At 42.4% G+C, this 14,910-nt stretch overlaps 1 protein-coding gene across 4 annotated transcripts in view; it reads left to right on the top strand.

Annotated features, from left to right (window-relative positions):
- The first annotated feature begins 2,158 nt into the window (after nucleotides 1-2,158).
- Nucleotides 2,159-14,910, top strand: part of GPRIN2 (G protein regulated inducer of neurite outgrowth 2) — a 32,897-nt gene continuing 20,145 nt past the window's right edge. For 2 of the 4 annotated variants that reach the window (XM_030031188.2, XM_030031189.2), the window contains exon 1: nucleotides 14,546-14,885. The gene's annotated coding sequence lies outside the window, so the exon portion shown is untranslated. Of the gene's footprint in view, nucleotides 2,237-13,286; nucleotides 13,351-14,545; nucleotides 14,886-14,910 lie in introns of those variants that run through there. The other 2 variants (XM_030031191.2, XM_030031192.2) reach the window with 2 other exon arrangements.

Genomic DNA, 14,910 nt, shown 5'->3' with positions numbered 1-14,910 from the left:
AGAATCTATACCTTAAATTTATCAACTGCTTGTATTATACGTGCTTGTTCTGTTCACAACTATTTCATGCATTTGCATAGTGCCATTTAATCTAAAAGCCTAAGAAATATGTAGGAATTAAACCAGTAGGACTCTAATGAAATATCCTCTATTTCTGTGGAATCTTATAATTCTTTTAATTGCATTTACAATGTCCTGCTGTAGATCTAGTGTGGCTTAGCTTTTTCTATTAATTTTTGAGTCCTCCATAAGTAAGAAAGTATTTAGGTAGTTTTTAATCTGAAAAGAAAAAGCTCCGTGTATTTCAGTTTTGCACTTTTAATATAGTTAGCTATTAAATAAACATTGCATAGTCAATGCTTTTGTTATTCTTATTTCTACATTGAATTAGTAGTAATATTGAAGTATAGATTTTTTTGCTCAGCAGTTTTGCACTTGTCAGGATAATGTCTATAAGCAAGTTTGAGACAACTGAAAGTTTTGAGTTGTGTGGCAAGAACAACAACTCTGCTTTCTGTTACAGTGTTCTTGCTTGAGCTTACTTTTATGTCTGTGTGAGGAGTGCTAAAGTTGCTTTAAACATCTGGCTGCTTTACAGAATGCTACTGAACAGTTAAAATGATCCTAGCCAGATGCACTGTCTCCCATACAAGCTGTGCCGCCTGTGTAGAGGGGTGTGAAGTGTGTATGTCTAGGAAGCAATAACCATCTGCTGATTCAGCTCTTGTTTTAGTGGGTCAGTGGGTGGGATGGGGTGAGCCTGGTGGAGCAGATCTCACCCTCTCCAAGTTCCTGTGGAAGGCATTAATGGTGAAGTTGCTAAGCAGGGAGCTTTAGTTTTGATTCTGTGCTGTACCACAAACTTCCTGTTCTCTAGTCTTTCTGTTCTGAGTTCTTGTACCAGTTGGAAATCAAAGTAAATACAGGACATGAGGAACAAAATTATACCCTCTTTTATCTCTGATCACTAACCTCCTTCTTAGCCCTAATTCTTTACAGGTTCCCTGTTTGATCCTATACCTTACCATGCTTGAAGGAACTAAATTAATATAAACCAAACATATAAATACTACTTGCCACATGTCTGAATGCATCTGTTTCCAGCACATAGTATAGGAAAGCCCAGGAGCAACAGATGAAGGATGTTTCTCTGGGTCCACTCTGTGTCTGATTATGGTCCTGATTGCTTCCAGCCATAAGATGGTATGATTTCTTTTATTGTTTTTAAAACCTCAGCTCTAAGTTCAAATATAAAATAATACTGATCTGCCACGTTCACATACTGTAACTTCACTATTGTATCAGAGAGAATTCTGGAAGTGTCCTAAGACACTGTCTGCCTACGTTTGGGCATTTTAACAAGTCTGTTCAAGTATATAGTATTGCCTTAAGTATGTATTCTGCCCATTCCAGCCTTGACCAGGATTGATTCACACACTCTGCTTCTCAGCTGATGCTGTGAATATTTATTAAGTTGTGTTTCTCACCTGCTGGGTTTGAAAAATAATTTTGTTTTCTCAGAGAGAGTTTATCTCTGGAACAGCTGAGAGCAAGCTGAGAGTTTTATGTTTTGTGGACCTAGATATTGTACTATAAATATTCTAAGTTTCTGATGCATTTTTTGTAACTTAACGTATACATTTTTCAGTGTGCATAGCCAGGTCTCGCTTCTTACAGTAAAACCTTGGCCTTTAAAAGCCCACATAAAAATTCTGTTTGTAACTACAAAATTATATTTACTATACTTCAGGGTAATCACCGAGACATCCTAGTTTAGAACACAGGGTAAAGGATGCTATATTCTCCCCACTTTTTAATGATTTTTCTAGTATTAGCAACAAAAGTAAGGAGTCAGGCCCCCAAATAGTAATAAATATTTCTTAAGCATGTTTTCCTCCATGTTCTGTTTTTCTAACTCAGGTGGCACATTCCTATCATATTTTTGAAAATACACATTCTCATGAAATTGCATAGCTCATCATCTGGGCAGATACCGAATACTGTCATTTTTACTGTGTGTGTCTGACAGCACTTTGCTTATAGATGATTTGCTTGCATTGGTGGTAGTTAGTCTCGTTATGAACGCTGAAATAATGATATCATTTTTATAGCTGCTCAGGGGGAGGCTTTCTTTTTGCTGAAAAGGAATTCAAGAAATTTCTGCTGAAAAGAAATGCCAAGCTGAAACTGGTGTTGAAAATGCAGATGTGGTCACTGGAAGAGTTGTGTAGAACAGGTAGGTCTGAAAACCTGCTGTAATGTTGCTCTTAAATGCTCTGAAAAATAGAAAGATAATTGAAAATGGATTATAGTCTCTTAAGGAGTTGATTTTAAAAGTCAGAATGCTCAAGCTAAAGAATATTCTGTCACAAAACAGTTTTCTAAAATGTGTTAATTTAAAAACAGTGTTGTCATATTACTCGCGAGACACCAACTTAAGTAACGCATTTGCATCATTTATCACATGATATAATTTCCACTAGAGTGGGTGAAATTGAAATGTATGTATTTTTTAATTGGATATTTTTGTGAAATATTTGCTTAGCACTTTTATACCGTTCTGTTTACAATCAAGTCAACTGCATGTAATTACTTAATTCTGTTTGTAGGAACATTCCCTGACAGAGGATGGAGGAAATACTTGAAGATACAGCTGTAGAATCATAAGCATTAGTAGATCCATCTAATGATGAGTAATTCTAGCATAATTCGGTTGACAGTTTCCCTCTAAAGTCTAATCCCTACTGTAATTTATTAATAATCTTAAAGTTACAACAGATCCCTTTCAATGAAAGGATATTTAAAATTTTTTTTTTTTTTTTTAAACTTTAATCCCATTTGGCAGCCTTGGAATGGTCTTTAAATCCAGGCATTTTAAGTTAAATGTATTCAGGCTCTTCTGCCTTTGCACCCACTTCCTTGTTTCTGTGAATTTTGACTTTCATGTTGGTGGTACCTTCAGTTAGAACGGCATCTAGAAAGAGGTAGACTTTTTTTTTTTCCAAATAAATTTATGACTAATTTTATTGAGGCTGGTGAATCAGTTAGGGACATAATAGATTAGGGTCTGCAGGGAGCATTGATGGGCACCCTAACTACAACAAATAGATTACATCGAGAAGAGTAATTGTGAATGGAAGAAAAAATGAATACTTAGAATTTCTATAGTGCCTTTCTTTCCCAGGCTCCCAATTTCTGCACCACCATTAATTACTGGTAGTTAACCATTACAAAAGCTTTTTGAAATAATTATTATTGTTATGCTTATTTTATAGACTGTTTAATAACTGGAGTTCCTCCAGATTCACACTTGTGTAACTGAGATAAGAATTTCTCCCACAGTCTACTGTTGGCCTTGAACATCTAGTTCTTAGCTTTAGCAGGCTATGGATAATTGACTGTTTCAGAAAAGGGAATGTGAAAGAAAAATCTACTCTGTCTTAAACTATCCTTTGGATTCATTCTGGGAGTCGTTTGTTAGTCATTTGTTAGTTTCCTTCCAAAAGAAAAGATGGGGATGGGAGAGTAAGTACATCGAGAAGGGAATGAATCTGCCAACATTGTTTTCTCTCAGCTTTGCTGTCGATGGTGGTTGCCTTTTAAGCACTCTAACTCTGAGTGTCTCAGGCTACAACAGCAGCTCTCCCAGTAAAATTACAGGTATGAAATGGGGATAGGGACAGGGCCAACATGGACAGCAGGAAAAAGTCTCTGAAAGCTGCCATGTTTGGTGCCTCTAGAAGGGCCTAGGGAGAAAGACAGCAAAAGAAGAAAAGGCGGGGAGTGGGGGAAGATAGCATTAACCTAGTTAAGGGGTTTGGATTCCTGCTTCGGTATTTCAGCTCAGCTCAGTAAAAGCCCTGACACTGCAGCTAACCTTGATATTCTTTGGGGAGAGGCAGGCAGAATGCTTTCTAGGCATGCGCAAACCTTCCACCTGAGTGTATCTGTCCCGTCAGTTTCCTTCTGGCACAGAACTGGTCAGTGGAACCCTGAGCATGTGAAAAGCTGCTACAGCTTGCACAGAGCATGCTGTGCAAGACAGATTTTTTTCCATGCTTTGATACTCATCTTTTGCTGGGTTTTTGAAGTCCCTGACAGACATGAACACATAATGCCGTTGATTTCTCTTTAGGGCCTTCTTATAAATCTTTTCAGCAGTGTTATGGTATACCTACTGATGTGAAAGTATACATAGGTAAAGTCTGCATATCAGCACTTCTACAGAACTCAGAATGCTTCTCTTTTTTTTTACCTTTTCTTTCCAGTATGCTTTAACTGTTGCTGTTGCCTAATAGTAACATTTATGCAAGCTATAGCACCACCTCCTGTCCAAAGTTGGGCTTTGGTGTGAATCGATAGAGCAAACCAAAAAGTTCTCTTAAAGGTGACTTTTTTTCTGTACGAAACAGAATGCAGAGAATGTGAACTTTTATTCCTTTCACTTGACTTTTTCTTCCTATGTGTTACAATAGGAATTTCAGAAATAACAAGTCTGCTTTTACTGGAACGTGTTCTCATGGTTGTGGGGTTTTTTTGCTAGTGTAAATTGCATTAAGAAAGTTAGCAGCTGTTGCTGTTTTAAGAAAAAACAGTACAAAATGTTCTTTTAAAGTTACTTTTATTAATAAGTTCCAAGCTCACAGATGATGTGCATGAGGCCTGTAGATATTTTTGCAGAGAAAATTACTTGCAAAGCTCTGGCTTGCATGGCTTTAAAGCTTTTTGGGGGCAATATCTGGTTTTTTATTCTGGTTTTGTACACCACCTAGCCTTGGTAATAGTAATCTAAACTTTGTAACTTTGACAAGGCCTTGCAAGATTACTTATGTACACATGCAAAATGAACCGTTCACACAGCTGCAGCGATGAACAACAAATATTTTTGTTCTTGCTCTAAGGCAAGACTAGTTTTTATTTTAGGCAATATTGCCTAACTCTCACTCCATCTGGAACAGATAATGGTTTTAGGCCAGACATAATGTAAATAATGTATGAGACCTGTAAGACAAATGGGCAGGGATTGCAGGCAGGCAGATGAATCTATAGACAGGAATGCATCTTAAGATTTGGGTGAAGTACAGGAAAGCACAAAATCATATATATGGCATAGCAATTATACCATATGTAATATAGTCCTAATTGGTACAGCCTTACTGGATGCAAACTTTTAACTGAGAGCAAAATTTGCTGTTTGTTTTTGGGAACACATACAACTGGAATGAGATACTGAAAGCTGAAGGTCTGTTTGCTTTAACTTTCGGTTGTTTCTGTAGGCGCATGCACCTAAAACCGCTCCATGTATAGCAACAACAAATTTACAGATGCCATCCCATATGTTCTTGTGGTTTTTTTTTTTTTTAAAAAAAAGTTGCCCAAAAGCCTGGGCAAGACTGTAGTGAGATCTTGAGGGTCAAAGCTGTAAGAAAAAAAAATTTTAAATCCTGAGTGTTGGGAAAAAAGAATAAACTTTTCATATAATTAAGTCCTTATTTCATCTGCATAAGTGATCCCTTTCTCTTGGCAAAGCAGTGGGCAGAGGGGAGGACGGGCACCCTCCTCGGGCTCCTCTGCTGGCTTTCCTTCGCAAACCAGCGCACAAAGCAGAGCTGGAGCAGGGCTGGCCTTACTGGGACCCAGCTTCTGGCACTGCCAGAATCAACAGTTCAATGTGGTCACAGAATCCACGAGGAGACCATCCTAATATGTAAAGGGACTTAGTAGAAAAAGGCACTGTGTCTGTTCTTATACTGCTTTTGCAACAAATAATAAGGAATACCTGATCTGTTTACAGAGTATTTGTCTAGGACTGATAGTGTCTAGTATCCATCAAAAAACCATAATGATCTCTCCTAAATACACCTAATGCAATAGGATTTCACTCCAAATACATTTAATTCCAAGTGATATCAATCAGCTTTGGTCTTTGCATGAATCCTCAATACAGAGGGTTAGAAATTAAATCAGGTATAGTGTAGATAACAAGCACCACATGGGCAACATTGCAGCAGCTATGTGAACTATTCAATTGGCGGCAAAAAAACATAACAAAAAAGCCTGCAACCCCAAAAACCTAAAAAGGGTTCATCTTAACTCAAATTGTTTCACAAATCTAGGTTAGAGCCTAGCCAGGAAGGACTGAAATAAGCTCAAGTGGGCACGCTTCACGTAGTAATCACTAGAATGATGACTGCCACAGCAAAAATGCTGCACACTGTTCCTGTTGTTAGCTCCTCACTTTAAATATATGTGAAAATGTTCTGGGAAATGCAAGAAATACAAGAAGGATGAAAGTAAATCTTTCAAGCTAAGAAGAATCAGTGTCATTCCCACAGATACTGTTGCCTTGCTTTATTCAGAAAGGTAATGTCTGAATGCTAGAAAGCTGTATTTTTTCCCTAGCAGCTAAGTAAACAATTTCTGAATGGTACGTTCTGTGGTTGGAAATGCTAACCTGAAGGACACCTGCCTACCATTAGCAAGCTTATTATATAACTTCGGTTGTATGTGTAGAGAAGTACAGTTGTTTTTAGGACTTTAGTTGATACCTTTTTTTTCCCCTACCAACGTAATTTTTCCTCAAAGAGAATAAATGAGATCTCTGACAATCAATTTGTTTATTTGGCAACTAGTGGTTGAAGGATGGGAGAGAGTTAAAAAAAAGAAGATTTTCTTTAGATTCCTGAGACCTACGAGGCAGTATGTCCACGAGCAAAGGTTACATAAACTAGTAGATTAGAACAAGATTTAGTTGCATAAACACTGTTACTGCGTTTCAATCTGTCAGAGTCAACCCTGGAGATTATTGCAGGCAGAGCTAGCCTGGAGCTTACAGTCCATCTCCCTGGACTGCCTCTGACACTGGATACACTTGAAATAGTGTTATTCCCTTGCTCTGGGTCTGCTCTGAAATCTGTGTGTACTAATTTATAGGTCTTATTTGTGCAAGCCTTATTTACTATACAGTGCTGTTGCTCTCAGCTTGTGTCTAATTTGGAATGTCACCCTGGTATGTTGGTTGCATAATAATTTTGTCTCTGTTTCATTTAATCAAGGGTCATGCCTCTTGTGAGGGTGGTCTGATATAGGCAGCCACAGGGAGTAGATCCAAATCTTCTTCAAATTCCCCCAATTTTCCTGCAGCCTCTGACCTCCATCTCCCTTTGTCGTGGTTTAACCCCAGCCAGCAACTAAGCACCACGCAGCCGCTCACTCACTCCCCCCCCCACCCAGTGGGATGGGAGAGAAAATCGGGAAAAGAAGTAAAACTTGTGGGTTGAGATAAGAACGGTTTAATAGAACAGAAAAGAAGAAACTAATAATGATAATAACAACACTAATAAAATGACAACAGCAATAATAAAAGGATTGGAATGTACAAATGATGCGCAGTGCAATTGCTCACCACCCGCCGATCGACACCCAGCTAGTCCCCGAGCAGCGATTCCCCGCCCCGACTCCCCAGTTCCTATACTGGATGTGACGTCCCATGGTATGGAATACACCGTTGGCCAGTTTGGGTCAGCTGCCCTGGCTGTGTCCTGTGCCAACTTCTTGTGCCCCTCCACCTTTCTCGCTGGCTGGGCATGAGAAGCTGAAAAATCCTTGACTTTAGACTAAACGTTACTTAGCAACAACTGAAAACATCAGTGTTATCAACATTCTTCTCATACTGAACTCAAAACATAGCACCTTACCAGCTACTAGGAAGACAATTAACTCTATCCCAGCTGAAACTAGGACACCCTTCCATCATACTCTCATCCCAGCATATCCTGGATGAGCCTCTCAGCTCATCCGAGACAAGCCAGGGAGACCAGTATAGGAAGGCTTCTGCTGCATGGGACAGAAATGGGGATGGACATGCTGCCCAAGCATATTGTCCAGGAAAAGGGAGGCTGGATTAGGAGTGTTAAGTGGACTGGAGTTAATCCATAGGCCATGGGGCCAACAGACAGCTATATTCTGATGACTGTGGTCTAAATTGCTTGGGAATATTCCAAGTCGTATGGGAAAACAAAGCCTTTCTTGGAGCTGCAGAGCTATGTTTTTTCAAAGTGCATCAGGGTCAGAAATTATGCTCCCAGGCTGCAGTACTTTCCTCTTGTACAGTGTTTTCCTTGGTGCTTTCCCCAGCTTCTCGTTGATACCATTTCCTCATTTTACATCTGGGAATTGAGGCATCAAAGTTCAAGTCTTTATTTAGATGCTCGACTCCCATTGAGTAGAGCCGACTGTCTCTACAGCAGTCTTTGTTCATAGCACTCAGCCCTGGGCACCAGCTAAGATCCTGAAAAGACTCTGATACTTTTGTTTCTGTTTGTCATCCAAAGAGCAAATAATTTTTCTGAATCACACGATTTGCAAAAGTAAACTAAAGAGGTTTAGTATATACATGAATGTGTTTTTGAAAAGAGTTCAGATCCAAATTTGTAAGAGTGTCTTGGTGGACAAGTCACATAGGACAGAATTATTGGTGACTTCTCAAAGTGTAGTGTTATGGGTTTTTTTGTGGTTTTTTCTGGGACCAGGCCCTGGGAGCTCTGCTGTCGTATGTGGTGCTGGCTTGCCTCCTTTCCAGCTGAGAGTAACAGAACAGATGGAAGACTAGCAATGAAATGCGGAGTGAAGCTAAATATGTGATTAAATTCTCAAAAAGGCCAAAGCCCTTACTGCATGAAAGGCAGCTTATGGCTACCCCAAAACTGGCTTGAAGGGTTATTTTTTTATGCAATTATTTATTTTTTTTGCTACTGGATATTAAGCAACTGCAGAGAACAGGGGAGACATTCTGGTGGTTGTGCATGGGAGGAAATGAGATCTGGGAAAAGGAGAAGTGAGAGCAGAGTGTCCATGTGATAGTCCCTTGATTTAAGATGAGATTTAGGGTTTCGTGTAATGAAAGCATGTTTTGTTATAAACCGAAGATTAAAAGAGGGATCTTGTTTGCATTCTCCATAATCAGCTGTTGTTCTATTCATTTGATAACCAAACAAAAAAATAGTGCTGTGTAGAGATTTGCTAAGTCTTTGAAATATATGAGATTGCTTATATCAGCAGGCTGCCTTGCAAACTGCCAAGGCAAAATAAAGGCAAAAGAACCAGTCTGCTTTGTTGAGAAAGCTGCTCTTAAATCTAAGATGAAAAAGAAAGAAGATGACACAGCTCAAAACCACCAGTTTTCACAGTACTAAAAAGCCTGACAGCTTTCAAAAAGATTAATCCCACAAAGACGAGTACTACATCTATGTTGCTCCTTGAAAAAAGTCATGTCAGTGTTACAGCATTATTCCCAAGAAAGATGAATGTAGATGACCTGGCAGATTTCATAATTACTTTCTGAAACCAACAGATGAGATAAACCCACACAAATCATCTTCCTTTTCACAGAAAAATAGAACTGCAGAATAGAGGCTTATTTATAGACCATACTTGCTACAATTGGACTGCCTGACCAGAGGTTATCTTCTCCCAGGCAGAAGAAGAAGTCATCGTCATGCTGCTCACTAGATATAAACACTCTAAATGTGTCTGACAGCTATTCTTTTCTAAAGATAGATATACCCCCCGCCCCAAACCTGGCATGTCCTTAATTAGATGTATAAAAATGGCTTTTTTCTATTGATTTATCTATCTTCAATATATAATAGTAGAGTCCTAAAAGAGTAAGGCTGTTACTGCTTTTTAACTGTGGCTTTTTATTAGGCTATCATATGCGTTGTAGTGCAGCTCAGGCGATAAGGATCTCTAGGGGAAGGGTTCGGTCTCAGGTTTTGTAGTGAGGAATGCTCATTGGATTAAATGAATAAACCACCCTTAGAATAGAGACTGGACCCCAGTCTTCTGTCCCCGTATTGACTAATCACTAGAAAAGATTGCCATGTTCACTCTCACTTTTTCCCTAATTCTCAGTGGAGAATTCTTCAAGTCATTAATGCCAAGTGTTGATTTATGCAGGCTAAAAGTATTCATGCACACTGGCCCAAGCAGATTGTTCTACAGCAGTCGAGGCCAGTCCAAGTTGGTGTGGTTTTACACACCCCCCCACTCCACGTATTTGCACTCTGCCTTAGCACTAGTGCTCATCTAACCCTGCAGCGTAAGGTTTTCACTGTGGAGTCTGATGAGTGCTGGGAATGGTAGGAGAAGGGGAAGGAATGCAGAAATAACACAGACTGGTTTACACTTAGGGGAAATGACAATAGAGGTAGGTTGTGATTCTGAGGACTGTTTGGACATAGATACCTAAACACTATTTTCTGAGTCTAGTTCTTAGTCAGTCAATGCTGGGAAGTCTGAGAGTTTGAGAAGAGCTCATTTTCTTAAATAACTCCTGTACAAGAGAAGATGGCCTAGAGTTGCAGATATTTTTAGTAAGTTAAGCATTTATGTATAAATGGCATTGCTTTCTTAAGTAGAGCGTTAACATGTGGTCAGATGGATTCTGTCTATAAATTATCTTTGAATTACAGCTGTTGCGTGTTTATCTAAAATTTTGATTTGAAGTTTTTGTGATATTGCTTATCTGACAGAATTGCTTTCTTTGTAAAATTCTGTGTTAGAAATAATTGTGCTTCTTACATCAAATGGAAGTTGATGGTCAGTTTTATGTTTTCAAACAGTCTCAGATGCATTTCATTTGCCTCAAGTGTGTGTGAAAGCACTTGCTGTGCTAGCTCCTATACTGGACTGACTGAAATTATTTTGGGTATCCGAACATAAGCAAAAACTGAAAACCTGGCACTGATACAGAATGCCAATTTCAGTAAGGGGCTAGCAGTATCTAGAGTGGAGAGCTTCTGACTGGTTGTAGGCATAGTAAAAGTTAAGTTTGGCTGTGGTGCATTAGTTATTATCTTGAAGGCTCTCAGACTGTGCTAAATTGCTGTTACTCTTCGGAAACGCTCAAAAATACTTTACAATGGAGATATTCAAGGCTTGATCCAAATTGACTGTGGCAGATGACATTAAGGCAAATGAGCAGCATTACCCACAAGACACTACGTTGTTCCTGGAGGGCTACATTATTGTTGGAGACTAGAACATATTCCAGAAATGCATTAAGCTAAAATCAGCCTGGTTGCAGGTGCAGTTTCACTGGCTTGAGTGGCTTTGAATCAACAGACAGCAAATATCAGCCTTCCAGGGTTTGCATACAGAGTCCCCTGACAGGGATGTATGAACAAATGGCAAGCAGTGTTTTTGTGAGTCAGCTCAGAAAGGCACTTCCAGCAGGGCACTCTCCCACCCGGGGCACTGGGACCTGCCTCCTCAAAGAGCACCTCTGCCAGCAGCGTTGCTCGCGAGGTTCAAGGCTGATGGAGGCGTTCAGCAACTGCAGTCTGGGCAGGTCCAAATCGCCCCACCTGGCATGGAAAAGTTACTACAAATGACAGCAGTCCAGGCAGCGCAAGAAAAGGCTGTAGGGTTATAAATGGGGAGGGGAGAAAGGAGGGCTTCCGTACAAGTCTTTAGGTCTTATATGGAGGAACCAAGAGATCAGGATGGTTTTCCCACTCCATGCCCTCTTCAGAAAGAGGGGTAGTCGGCCAAAGTCTGGTTAGTGAATTTTAGGTTAGACAAAGGGCTTCTGGGCTAGGACTGGGCTGCTTCTCTCTTGAATGTGGAAGCCCTGATTGCCTGGACGGAGGCTGGGGTGACAAAAGCTGGCCTGCGGGTCTGGCAGCTCTGCCTGGTGGTGCCCTTCTTCGGCAGGCAAGCAGAGCTAACTGCCTTTCCTCACATGAGGTGACTCAAAGTCATGGGGCTGGTGGCTTGCTTTCTTCTGATGTTCAAGCACCCAAATCAGTAAATAGTCATCTTGAAAGCTCTTTTCCATGGCTTGGCGTAGGACTTCGCTTTCATGAAATTAAACACGTTCTTACATGTTTAAACCCTGGGTGGAGTTCTCCGGAAGCGTGAATACTAGTCAGGCTCAGCAACAGTGGCAGAACTGTTCTGCAAAAATCCTGTTGAAAAACAATGTTTCCCTTCTTGCCTAAACAAATTCATCAACATTGTCTGGACTTAGCCTAATGTATCTGTAGGCTATTTGACTTCTTGGTTTCTTTTAACTGTCAACTTTGTTGAAGAAAGCTACAGAGTAAATTCTCCAAATTTGAATTTCAGACATCTTTACGCCTTTTCTCACTAAATGTAAAATGAAAAAGTTGTATGCTAATCGCATTGTTATGGGTGCCCAGATGTGTAACCTGCTGAGGTAAAAGTTGGTCACCAGTGTCTTTTAGTAAGCATATTTTGATGCTTTTAATGAAAATAGTCAACCTTGCTGGACATACCAAAGCCAGGACGAGAGCTATGCAACTTCCTCCTGTAGAGTGTTTAAAGAAAAAGAGAAATGCAGTATTATCCTCACATTGTATCCTTTATATGTTCTTGGGACATCATTTGGGTAACTAGGGACAAGTTTGGAAGATGCATTTGACTGGAAGGGTCACACACTGAGTTGTTTCACAGCTGGCCACTGGTACCCATGGAACAACGTTGGAATAGCTATGAGTGCCAGGGTTGTGTCTCATCATGTCAGCCAAAGGTCTTTTGCTGGAAAAAGAAAGGAAGCAAAATACAGTAGAGTTGTCCTCTCCCTGCAGCACTGTTGCAGTCCTATACCACTGGGAGGAGAGTCGCCTGGGCGTAATCCTGGGCTGCCAGGAACTGCTGGTAAGAATGCTCTGAAAGCGATGGGTCCAAGGAGCTTCTGTTTCTGGCCTTGCAGGAAGGATGCACCAGGTCAGCACAAAACAGCTACTTCAAGTGCCTGCTCTGCTTCATTGCTGTAATAAACATGGCAAGTAAAGTAAAACAGTTGGAAAGCTGCTGCTGACCCGTGCATGGCTGTTAACCCCCGAAATGCTTCCTGACCTGTAGCCCGAGGGAGTAATCGCTCAGTGAGTGTGTGTGGGTGTGTGTGTTGGGAACAAAGCCTGGAAACACGCAGAAGACGACTGGTTTCGCAGCCCATTTTGAAGACTCGGGGAGCAGTCTTGCATTCCTAAAAGCATCGGGAGGGGGGTCTTGGTCCCCCTCTCCCAACCGAGCTAGGCATGACGGGAGGGTACTGGTTGAAGACTTAGGAACAAAATGACAATGTGCTCTAAGTGTTTTAGAGGAATGGTATTAACTCCTTCCTGAACAGAGAGAAGGAGGACTTGAAAGGGTTTTTTTCTGATGTTTTGGCATCCTTCTCCTTGCCCTATCAGAGATCCAACCAGCCTGCCTTGTGTGAAGCTTTAAAGGGAGGGGAATAGGCCAGAATCAAATGAAAGCGACTCGCAGTGCGGAGACAAGGAGTGGTGCTTGGGAAAGGACCGAGCGTAGCAGCTGACAAAGGTGCGTGCAAGAGGAGATACTTTACAGAAACGGGCCACCGTGGATGGGGACAAGACTCTGCCGGCCACATCTGTCCCTGGCGTTCCCCAGCGCACCGTGGGTCACACCTGGCAGCTTGGAGGGACCCGGATGCCCGAGTCATCAAGGCAGGGTTTCCCCGCCGGGGGAGGATGAGACAGGGGATCCTTAACAGCAGCACCCTCGGGACCCTGCCAGCGAGCCCCTATGTCAGGCCGAGCGCGAGGGCGCAGCGCTGCCTTCACGCTGCGCGCAGCGAGGGCCGGACTGGCCGCGGCCTCCCGCAAGTTGGGGATCCCCCGCGGGCGCAGTAGCCCAGCGGCGCGGGTGGCCACGCACAGGCGGGCGGCCGTGAGCCCAGCGTTGCGGGTGGCCACGCACAGGCGGGCGGCCGTGAGCCCAGCGTTGCGGGTGGCCACGCACAGGCGGGCGGCCGTGAGCCCAGCGGCGCGGGTGGCCACGCACAGGCGGGCGGCCGTGAGCCCAGCGTTGCGGGTGGCCACGCACAGGCGGGCGGCCGTGGGCCCAGCGGCGCGGGTGCGGGAGGGAGGGAACGGCTGCGCGTGTAGCTGCCGGGGTGCGCGACTTGTGGGAGGGCAACCGAGGCCACCGCTGCGGGCGCCCCGGTGCGTGTGCTGATACGTACTTTTTTTAAAGTCACTTTGGTTCAACTAAGATTTGTTTTAGTAAGAGGAAACAGGTCCTGCAAAATGACTTGCAATAGAAAATTTGTTGTAAATCGTGTCCTGTCCCTGACGTGCTAGATAGCTATCTGTAGCATGCTGCTTTGTCATTTCTCCCTACTCGGCACAAAAAATCTCACTCTTTGCAGTCCATTGGGACATCCCTTTTGCTGGTCCGTGCTTATACAACTGATGCATTCTGGGTTTGGGGTTTGGCGAGGCTTTTTTTTCCCCAATCGCTCCAGATTACCAGAGGCAATGGGTTTCTCCTCCTGGTTATTTCACATTTACATGAGGGTAGAAATTGAATGCATCCAGGGTGGCTTGGCCCAGGTGCCAGTTCCTTTGTATACCTCTCATAATGTTCCTTTTTCCCTTATCATTCCCATTCCTCCCCCTCTGCTCCTCCTCTTCCTGCCGCTCTTTGCCTTCCCTCCCTGTGTTTCCCTGGCGGCGTTGCTGGCTCTGCACAGGCCCAGTTTCTCTAATCAGATGAAGCTGCAGGATTATCCCTCTCTCTCCCTCCCTCCTAGGCTCCATTTTATTTTCTTTCCAGCCAAGGGGGAAGGCAGGAAGGGGCGTCACATCCAGGCAGGGGAAACCCCATCTCCCAGTCTCCTGCCTTTGATGCTCTCTAACAATCCCTCCTCCTTCCCCTTATCATATGCTCACCTTAGTGTCAACAGCATCAGGCGGATCAAGGAGCCCAGTTTCTAAAGGAAATCTGAACTCTCTTGGCTTTCATTCTCCTCAGATTTCTGAGCATCTGTTTTAAATACCCTCCAAGTAACTTGGACAGGGAAGCTGGATGTGCAGTCTCTGAGTAGGTGGAAGGTAAGGACCACGAAAGTCATGCGTT

This window comes from Aquila chrysaetos, chromosome 11, assembly GCF_900496995.4.
Source record: "Aquila chrysaetos chrysaetos chromosome 11, bAquChr1.4, whole genome shotgun sequence".
Lineage (NCBI taxonomy): Eukaryota > Metazoa > Chordata > Aves > Accipitriformes > Accipitridae > Aquila > Aquila chrysaetos.
The sequence above is the reverse complement of the archived record's forward strand: the minus strand, read 5'-3'. Positions and strand labels throughout refer to the sequence as shown.